The 9,940-nt window shown below is 38.7% G+C and overlaps 1 protein-coding gene and 1 non-coding gene across 4 annotated transcripts in view; both read left to right on the forward strand.

Annotated features, from left to right (window-relative positions):
- Positions 1-9,940, forward strand: part of CDC42 (cell division cycle 42) — a 41,333-nt gene that overhangs the window by 6,339 nt on the left and 25,054 nt on the right. The gene's annotated exons all lie outside the window — the stretch shown is intronic.
- Positions 4,548-4,618, forward strand: LOC115942675 (small nucleolar RNA SNORD49). Its single transcript, XR_004077276.1, has one exon. It is a non-coding gene; the product is annotated as a small nucleolar RNA SNORD49 (small nucleolar RNA).

The raw sequence follows: 9,940 nt of genomic DNA on the forward strand, positions 1-9,940 counted from the left end.
TTTGTTGATAGGCAGTTTAAGAGTATTTGTATATTTTGGTTTGCTTTGAAATCTGTTTAAAAGCCCATGAAGAGCTGGGGCGCCTGGGTGGCTCATTGGTTAAGTGTCTGCCTTCGGCTCAGATCATGGTCCCAGCGTTCCAGGGAGCCTGCTTCTCCCTCTCCCCCTGCTTGTGTGCTCTCTCTTTCTGTTGCTCTCTAATAAATGAATAAAATCTTAAAATAAATAAAATCTTAAAAATAAAAACAGATGAAGGGGCGCCTGCGTGGCTCAGTCGATAAGTGTCTGCCTTCGGCTCAGGTCATTATCCCACATCGGGCTCTCTGCTCAGCGGGAAGCCTGCTTTTCCCTCTCCCACTCCTCCTGCTTGTGTTCCCTCTCTCACTGTCTCTCTCTCTCTGTCAAATAAATAAATAAAATCTTTATTAAAAAAAAGCAGATGAAGAGGAATGAGAAGTAATTCAATAAAGTTTCTTAGCAAGTAATTGTTGGTATTTGTGGGATTTTCATTATACAACCTGTTTTTGTAGCGACTAGTACTTATTTCACTAGCTGAATGCTACTTGAGAGGAGCTTGATTTTAGAATCTTTTGAAGTGGAATTAAACCATCAATATATCACTCATTGATTCCTAGAAAACCATATTTTTATTATGGAATTTAAGATTAATGGGTTTTAAATAAACTAGTAGATTTTATTTATTTTTAAAATATTTTATTTTTAGGGAGGGAGAGTGCAGCTGACCGTGGGGGGAGGGGCAGAGGCAGAGGGAGAGAGAGGGAATTTCAAGCAGAATCCATGCTGAGCATGGAGCCTGACGCAGGGCTCAGTCTCACCACCCTGAGATCTTGACCTAAACCAAAACCAACAGTCCAACGCTCAACCAACTGAGCCACCCAGGCACCTCAAACTATTAGATTTTAGAATGTAAATTTTCATTTATCAGTTAACTAGAGAAAAAAAATGAATAGTTCTGTGAATATTAGAGTGCTAGGGTTTAAGTCAATATCTAATGCCCGCATTTGTTTCAGAAAGTGTCCAAATAGAATAAGTAGTAGAAAATATAAGCTGTGGAAATGTTTGAATTATTTTAGGTCATATTATTTATTTGCTCTGGTCACCACGGGGCCAAAGCGAGTGTTAGATCATTCTGAGGGTTCCTAAACCAGTAGAAATGGGGGTAGGGGATAATTTTAATTTTAAGAGTAATGCCTGTGTTTTTCTAGTGTGTTTCAGAATACCTGAGGGATGTTTCCAGGGGGCGTGGCATCAAGTTGGAAACTGTAGTTATTGTATCTCCATCTTGGAAATTCCTAATCTACATAAGTTTATTAAAGGTTCAGAACAGTTAGGAGTCTGTTTAATTCAGTGTTTCTTAAACTTGTTTGTTGGAGTCCTCCCTCCCCCTTTTTTTTCCTGCTCCTTTAAAGTTTTGGGAAAATGAACTGGGAGGCATGGTGTCTGGTGGTTTATTAATCTCCATTAGATTCAAGGACTGTTGGTGTGGCCAAACAATGCTTGCTATGGATAGAAAAATGGGAACGATTTTCTCAAGTTCCTGAGGCACGTGAATGGTAGAGACAGAGACTTCAGCAGAGGCCATGGATAATCTGTTCTCGGTTTATGAAGCCCCACTCAAGAGGTGTTGCATAGAAATTGCTAATTTGCAATTTCTTGGGATTGAACCGAGTATGTTATTTATAAAACACATCTTTGGGGTCTCTGGGCAAGTAGCTCCATCTCAACTTAAAACTGGGGCAAGACATTGGAAGGGAGAAGCAGACCAATATTAGGAACTGGAGAAGTGATTGTCCAGTGGCTGCAAGTGAATTCTCTGAAATGGAGGTCACGATCTCCAGTTTCTTCTGTTCTTGGATCAGTGATCCTAGTTAAGAGTATTTTACTGTTTTCCAATATTCTGAAAAGCTTGCAGTTATTTCAAAGCCAACATTTTAATGTTCTGATAGTCATAGAATTCATAACTGTTTTATTATTATTTTTAAAAAAGATTTTACTTATTTATTTGAGAGAGACAGACCGAGACAGAGAGCATGAGCAGGGGGAGGGGCAGAGAGAGGGAGAAGCAGACTCCTTGCCGAGCAGTAGCCGGATGTGGGGCTCGATCCCAGAACCCTGAGATCCTGATCCAAGCTGAAGACAGACGCCTAACCGACTGAGCCACCTAGGCACCCCCTGAAAGTCATAGAATTCATAATTGTTTTATTTGTGATTCAAAGAATTTCTATGATGTTTTTAAAAAATAATTGTTCACATATATGAGAAGTTAAGTTTTTTTAGGAGCTGGTACAGTAATCTATGAAGTCTTTGTATTTTACCATTTGACATTTCTTTTGCTTTCTCTGCCTTGTCACACATACTCCTCATCCCTGCCCCCAAGAAAACTCCTACCTCGGATCCTATCTTTTAGATGAATGTTTTTTTTTTCATGTTGCACCTATTACGTGGCAGTGAAGGTATATTCTCCTAAAAACTTGTCCGTGGTTCTAGTTAAATCAGAGTCAGGAAAAATCATTTCATTTATACCAGAGATGGGAGAGAGGGGAAAGATATAACTAGTTATAACTTTATATATCCAGGTCAGGTTTAGATACTTAGGTTGGGCTGTGGTATTTCTTTAAAAAAATTACTATTTTTCAGTAATTTGAGTACATTTTCTTCAGGAGCAAGATTAATTCATGTCCTGGATGTGACCTGTGTTAAAGATACGAAAGTTTGTTTTCTGCTGAAACCAGATTCTTTACCTCTGCTACTTTCATTTGGAGAAATTAATATCATTTTTGCTCTTATAAAATATAAATCTGTCTCTCTTGCTTTCAGTCTCTATTTTTAATATGAAAATGAGATGATTTTTTACAAATATTTAAAAAAACACCAAGTAAAAATTTTTCTAAAAAAAGAAACAATACATAGGAGCACCTTTTAAAATGGATTAATTAATGCTAAAGATTTTTATGAAGACCTAAATCCTAGAGATAATTTTTTGGCAGTTTTGTGATTCCTTAAGTTCATTATACACTTTCAGTTAATTTAAATCTAAGTGAATTGTTCCAAAATTAGACTAGATATATTTTCATTATCTAAAACTACTGAGTGTAAGATGTACATTAACTATTTCACATACAGTTGCAGTCACAATGTGATACACCTAATTCTTAGGAATGCTGCTTTTTTAGGAGGTTTTTTTTGTTGTTGTTTTTGGTTTGTTTGTTTGTTTTTTGCTAGCTTAAAAGTTGGTAGAATTGGGCATTCCCAGAATAGAGGACAGAGTATTCCCCGACAGTAATACTGGGTAGCTTCAAACACTTGGTGTTAGCTACTCCAGCTGGTTCAGGTTGTTGACTTGCCTTATACCTTAGGAATATGAGTTTTCTCTTCAGAAGGGTAGCAATTAAATTTTTGTTTGCTTTTGGTTCTTTACCCAGGTAGTAACAGAAGAGGGTTTAGGAGCCTAGAGGACCCGTTAAAGGGGATATTCTGAATACAAAGAACATGTTTTTTGACCTGCTGCATCATTCACCCATACTATCCTATTAATTTATGAATTCAGCAACTCTGAGTGCCTGCTCTGTGTCAGTCACTGTTCCAGGGGTTGGGGATAAAGCAGTGGATGAAATAGGTCCAAACAAATCTGTGCCCTCTTGATTTACATCATAGTTTGGAGAGAAACGAAGGGGCGGATGATCAGGGAGGGCTGGTGGTAGGGTACAGTGGAGTGGTTCGGAGTTTGATAGAACTTGGGCTGCAGTTTAAAATTAGAGGAGGGCTGCCTGGGTGGCTCAGTGGCTTAAGCATCTGATTTTGCCTCAGGTCATGATCCTGGGGTCCTGGGATCAAGCCCCACATGAGGCATGAGCCAGGAGCCTGCTTCTCCCTCTTCCCGAGTTCTCTATCAAGTAAATAAAAATCTTAAAAAAAAAAAAAAAATAAGGTAGAGGAGTTCTCCAAACTGACATTCAAGCAAAGACCTGTGGGGATGACTGAATGAGCTATCCAGGCAAGAGCATTCTAGAGAGAACAAATGTAACTGCTTTTAATCAGCGACAAGTACTGTTACGCTTAAGTTTATAGGAAATCTTTAAAAATGAACATGAAGCAAGTGTATTTCATAATGCATATGGAGTACCATTTTAGTAGCTTAGTTTCCCGGTGTATTAACCATAGAAACAATTGATGGTCAAAGTAGAAGTTTGTGCTTTGATGGTGTTGCTTTGGTTTGAAAGTGCTCTTGAAAAGGCAGATTTGTTGCCAACACATATTGGTTATTTTTCAGAGTATTTGCAACTCTTTCTTTGTTGTTTTTGTTTCTCTTGCTCTCTGAGAGTGGATAAAATACACTTAATCTGTGCAACCAAACTGAAACGTCTGCCCTCCTTCCGGGTGTCCTGCGTTGACACAGACTTTGGTGCCAATGTTACAGCTGCTCTTATTATTTTTGTCGAACTATGCCTTGAAGTATATGGTTGAATGCTTCTGTCAAAGTTCACCCCATTAACAATAAATTCTGCATCAAAATTGGTAGACTTTTCTGCTCTGATGAAATCACTTATAGGAAGTGCCGTCAGAAGCGATAACTGACGATAACTGTTCCTGGCTGACTGCAGAAAAAAAAAAAAAACCCACAAAATTGGTAGACTTTTTTGATTTAGAGCCTTGGTAATCTTGTCTTCTTTTAAAATATGGCTTGTGGTTTGTAAGACAGATTCTATGAGAATCTGAATGAAGGTACCTCTGCCTCATCAGATGTAACAAAGGAAGTCATGGTTAGTTTTGTAGTTGGCATGTCGTAGTTGGTAATTTTTGTTGTAGTTGGTAATTTTTCAAAGGAAACTTTCTCAGCTTGTCATTCATTTTATGGTGCATGTTGTTGCCTTGGGAATATAGTGACTTATTTTTTGCTGCAAATGTATGCTTGTATGTGGGATTTCTGATACAGGCTGGCTCGTGATTTCATCCTTGATAAGACTTCAGACCAAATTACTGTGTACTGATTGTGAAAAGGCTATTTTGTGTTTTCTTACAAGAGGGCTTTAAGAACATATAGCCTGACCTTAAGGTTTCTTCCTCTAACTTCTCCATTTGTGGGTACAAACCAGTCCTCTAATTTCCTAAAATAAAAAAATTCCTCATAATCTGCCATCTTCCTAAACCCATCCTCCACTCCCAAGCCCATCAACTATTTCTACTCTTTTTCCATGCTTCTACCCTAGTGCATATCCTTCATTATTAAAGTAGTTTCTTAGCTGAGTTACTTTACTTTATCTTGTTACCTTTGACAGTCCACCCTGGGATACAGGTACAAGATTGATAGTCTAAAACAAAGTTGTTCTTCATGAGTTTCCTACCCAGGTTAAATGAAAACTCCTCTGCTAAGCTTTCCGAGTCTATATGACTTGGACTTAGCCAGTTTTTTTTGTTTCTTCCACTTTGCAGGTTGGCACTACTTGTACTCTTTCTGCTCATATTCCATTTAACTAGAGATTTATTCTAACATTCTTCTAGACCACTCTCCCATATTTATCATTACTCTTTTGAAAATCTGTGACACTTGTAGTTTATAGTGTAATTTTTTAGCAAGACTACTATAACTGTGTTCCCCTGTAATGCTTAAAACCAGTAAAATATATGATGTGATATATGATGTATGTAAAGCTGTTTAGCATAATGTTTGGCACAGAGTAGGCAGGCATTCAGTAAATTATTGAAATGTATTGAAGGTCTTTAAAGGCAGGGTTTCTGTCTTACCCAATGTAGTGCTATAACAGGCACTTAAGTATCTTGCTGACTTATAGTTAATAGAGTTGTTTCTTGGAAGAACAGAAGCCTATTGTAACATGCTCTAAGTCCCAACTTGTGTCCTGATGCAGGGAAGATTGGATAAGATCTGTTAGGTGCTTGGGTCTTGTTCTTTAACTGACCCCCACACACATGCCAACATAGCTACTGTTTAACGCCTTTTGCATTTTTTTTTTTTTTTTTTACACATGAGAACTCAAAATTTTAACAATTAGTGATAGTGTATGTTTGTTTTTAAATATTTGGGAGAGCGTGAGAGAGAGAGCATGAGTGGAGGGAGGGGGGCAGAGGGAGAAGCAGGCTCCCCACTGAGCAGGGAGCTTGACATGGGGCTCGATCCCACAACTCTAGGATCTTGACCTGAGCTGAAGGCAGACGCCTGACCGACTGAGTCACCCAGGTGCCCCAATAATATATGTTTTTAATAATATCGTGTTATCGTGTTGGTAGTCTTCACAACTATTTTTAATATGTATAGCATTTCATCTTGTGTATATTGTTACTTAATCACTTGTCTCTTGCATTAACTATTTTACTGTAAATAGCATTCTGTTTTTCCTTGATAAACTATTTTATTCATTTTGGATAAATTGTCTAAAGTGGAATTATTTTTTTAAAGGGGAATACAAATGTAAGAGGGACAGATGGAGAGGGAGAGAGAGAATCTCAAGTGGACTCCCCACCGAGTATGGAGCCTGATGTGGGGCTTGATCCCACAACCCTGAGCCAAAATCAAGAGTCGGATGCTTAACTGACTGAGCCACCCAGATGCCCCATGTACTTTGCATTTTAAAAACTTTTTTTTTAAAAGATTTTATTTATGTATTTGACAGAGTGAGCACAAGTAGGGGGAGCAGCACGCAGGCTCCTCACTGAGCAGGGGAGCCTGATGCAGGGCTTGATCCCAGGACCCTGGGATCATGACCTGAGCTGAAGGCAGATGCTAAACAACTGAGTCACCCAGGCACCCCTGCATTTTAAAAACTTAATACATTTTGGGGGTCTTCCATGTTGGCACTGTTTAGTTTGCTAGGGCTGCCATAACAAAGACTAGATGATTTAAATAGTAGAAATTTATTTCCTGACAGTCCTGGAGGTTAGAAGCCCAAATCAAGGTGTTGACAGGTCTAGTTTCTTCTAAAGGCTTCTCTCTTGGCTTATAGGTAGCTGACATTTATTTATTTTATTTATTTATTAAAAAAAAATTTTTTTTTTAAAGATTTTAATTGACAGAGCAAGACAGCGAGAGAGGGAACACAAGCAGTGGAAGTGGGAGAGGGAGAAGCAGGCTTCCCATGGAGCAGGGAGCCTGATGCTGAGCCACCCAGGTGCCCCTATAGGTAGCTGACTTAGTGTCTTCATCTGATCTTCCCTCTTTGTTTGTGTACTAATCTCCTTATAAGGATACCAGCCATGCTGGGTTAGGGCCCACCAATATGACTTCATTTTACCTTAATTACTTCTTTAAAGGTTCTGTGTCCAAATACTGTCAGATATTCTGAGGTACTGGGGGTTAGGACTTCAACATAAACATTCTGGCGGGGGGGGGCACAGTTTTGTCTATATCAGGCACTGTTGTTCATTCTTTTTAATAGTTGTGTAATATTCCTTTGTGTTATAACTTACCAGTCCTCTGTTAGTTCACATGTAGGTAGTCTTCTGTTTTTGTTCCTATAAGCAAGGCTGTGGTAAATATCCTTATGCTTACCTCTTTGCATACTTGGAGAAATGGAGTTTCTGGGTCAAAGAATGTACATGTTAAATTTGGTTGGTGTTGGCCCAGATGGGGAAGCCTTGTTTCTTATTTTTCTGTTGATTTGAAAACAAAAATTTGCCTTGTGTATTACGTCCTAATCCAAAACCAGATTTTGTTCTGAAGAGTACATGGTTGGCTTTCACTTAGCACTTTGATGGAGTATAAACACAACCCCCTATACAAGATTGTCTAGATAACCAGATTCTAAATTGATTGCTTATCTGGGTTACTTTACAATGATAAAAAAGAGCTCATATTTGAGTGTTAAGTGCTCTACAGAAGAGTAACTCAGTTAATTCTTACAACCTATGATGTTAATACTATTTCTGTTTTATGGTTGGAGAAACAAAGTCTTTTTTTTTTTTTAATTTAATTTTATTTATTTGAGAGAGAGAGAGAGCACGAGAGGGGTGAGGGGCAGAGGGAGAAGCAGACTCCCCGCAGAGCAGAGAGCCCGACATGGGGCTCTATCCCAGAACCCTGAGATCATGACCTAAGCCGAAGGCAGACGCTCAACCGACTGAGCCACCCAGGCGCCCCTGGAGAAACAAAGTCTTAGAGGGGTTGACTAGCTTGCCCAAAGTTGCACAAGAAGGGGGATATGAGTTCAGGGCTGCTTGACTTGAAAGCCTCTGTGCTTAACAACTACTCTGTGCTAGACAACTAGATTGTCTTCCTTGAGCATATTAGAGACCCGATAAATACTTGTTGTAGAATTAACTTAATGTTAATTTATCTCTTCTTAAAATAGAGTCGGATTACAACCCTTTCTGTAACATTCCGAATCCTCTGACTACACACATGACATTTAGTTTAAACTGTTCAAGATCAGAGTATGGGGATTTTAGAAAGGATTAATTTAGCAAATAAGCCTGTCAAGAAGTGAGGATTTTTCTGAGTTTCCTCTTATTTATAGTGTTTCGATGCTTTCATTTAACAGTTGTAGTTCTGATCTTTATCTTAGGGCCATTTTGGTTTTTGCAAGTTTTAGTTGGGGTTGAGAATGCCATATTAGGTGTTTATTCTGTGCCAAGTGATATATTAGTTGCTTTATATACATCATTTCTCTTTTTTATTATTTTTTAAGATTTTATTTATTTATTTGACAGAGACACAGCGAGAGAGGGAACACAAGCAGGGGGGAGTGGCGGGCAGAGGGAGAAGCAGGCTCCCCGCTGAGCAAGGAGCCGGATGTGGGGCTTGATCCCAGGACCCTGGGATCAAGACCTGAGCTGAAGGCAGACGCTTAACAACTGATCCACCCAGGTGCCCCTATACATCGTTTCTCTTTATGGTGGTTTTGTAAGTTAGATGTTACTTCGTAGATTTTGTAAGTTAGATAGATGTTACTTCCTAGATGAGAAACTTACCGTGTACAAGTGAAGTAACTTGCTAGGATCGCACATACTGAAGTGGAGCTAAGATTTGAACCCATATTTGCCTGTCTTTAGAAATCCCATGCTTTTTTCATGTTATTAACTTTAGCAAGATTTTTAAAAGTTTTTTTTTTAATTAAAAAAATTTTTTTCCCCTTAATATAAGGTCAGTACTGCATTAGGTCCCTTGGGAAGTGCAAGCTTAGTTTTTCAGAGAGCTTAAAATCTATTAGAATAAACACGTGAATAAAACCAGCATGATCCAGTACTGAGTTGTGTGATTCATTTGTTTGGTGAGTGCCTGTTTTGTGTTCAGTATTGAACTGTATTCTGGCAACACAGCAGAGTCCCTACCTTTATAGAGATGTCCTTATTTTTTATGTCTCCTTTACTGCAGTATAACAAACAAGATAATTATAGATTATGACCATACTATAAAGGAAATAAACAGGGTAATATGAGAGAAGTAAGGAGGGAGGAAGCTGGATATTACTGGGGATAGTGTGCTCAGGGGAGGCTTTTCTGAGAAGAGGATGATTTGAGCTGAGATCCGCAGGAGAAGTCAGCCGCTTTAAGAGCAGGGGGAACAGTACTGGCAAGTATAAAGATCTGCAGGAAGGACAGCGCATATTGGAGGAATAGAAAGAAGCCTGTGTAGTTAGAGCATGGGAAGCGAAGAGCGAGTATGAAATGAGATCTAAGGACTAAGAAGGACCTTGCCATGGGGGTTCAGAGAATTGGGGCAGTTTTAATAGTTAGGGAAGGTGTCTCAGATAAGGTACTGGGGGTGGAAAGCTAGGATAGAAATAGGAGGAGTTGTAAGGCCAGACATCCAGGGTTTAGAGATGATGTGAATAAAGGCTTAGACTTTGAAATAAGTACAAACCGTATAAGGATAATTTATTTTATTGTTTTTTAATTTAATTTTATTATGTTAGTCACCATACAATACATCATTAGTTTTTGATGTAGTGATCCATGATTGATTGTTTTC

This window comes from Leptonychotes weddellii, chromosome 4 (assembly GCF_054177405.1).
Source record: "Leptonychotes weddellii isolate Sample4059 chromosome 4, ASM5417740v2, whole genome shotgun sequence".
NCBI lineage: Eukaryota > Metazoa > Chordata > Mammalia > Carnivora > Phocidae > Leptonychotes > Leptonychotes weddellii.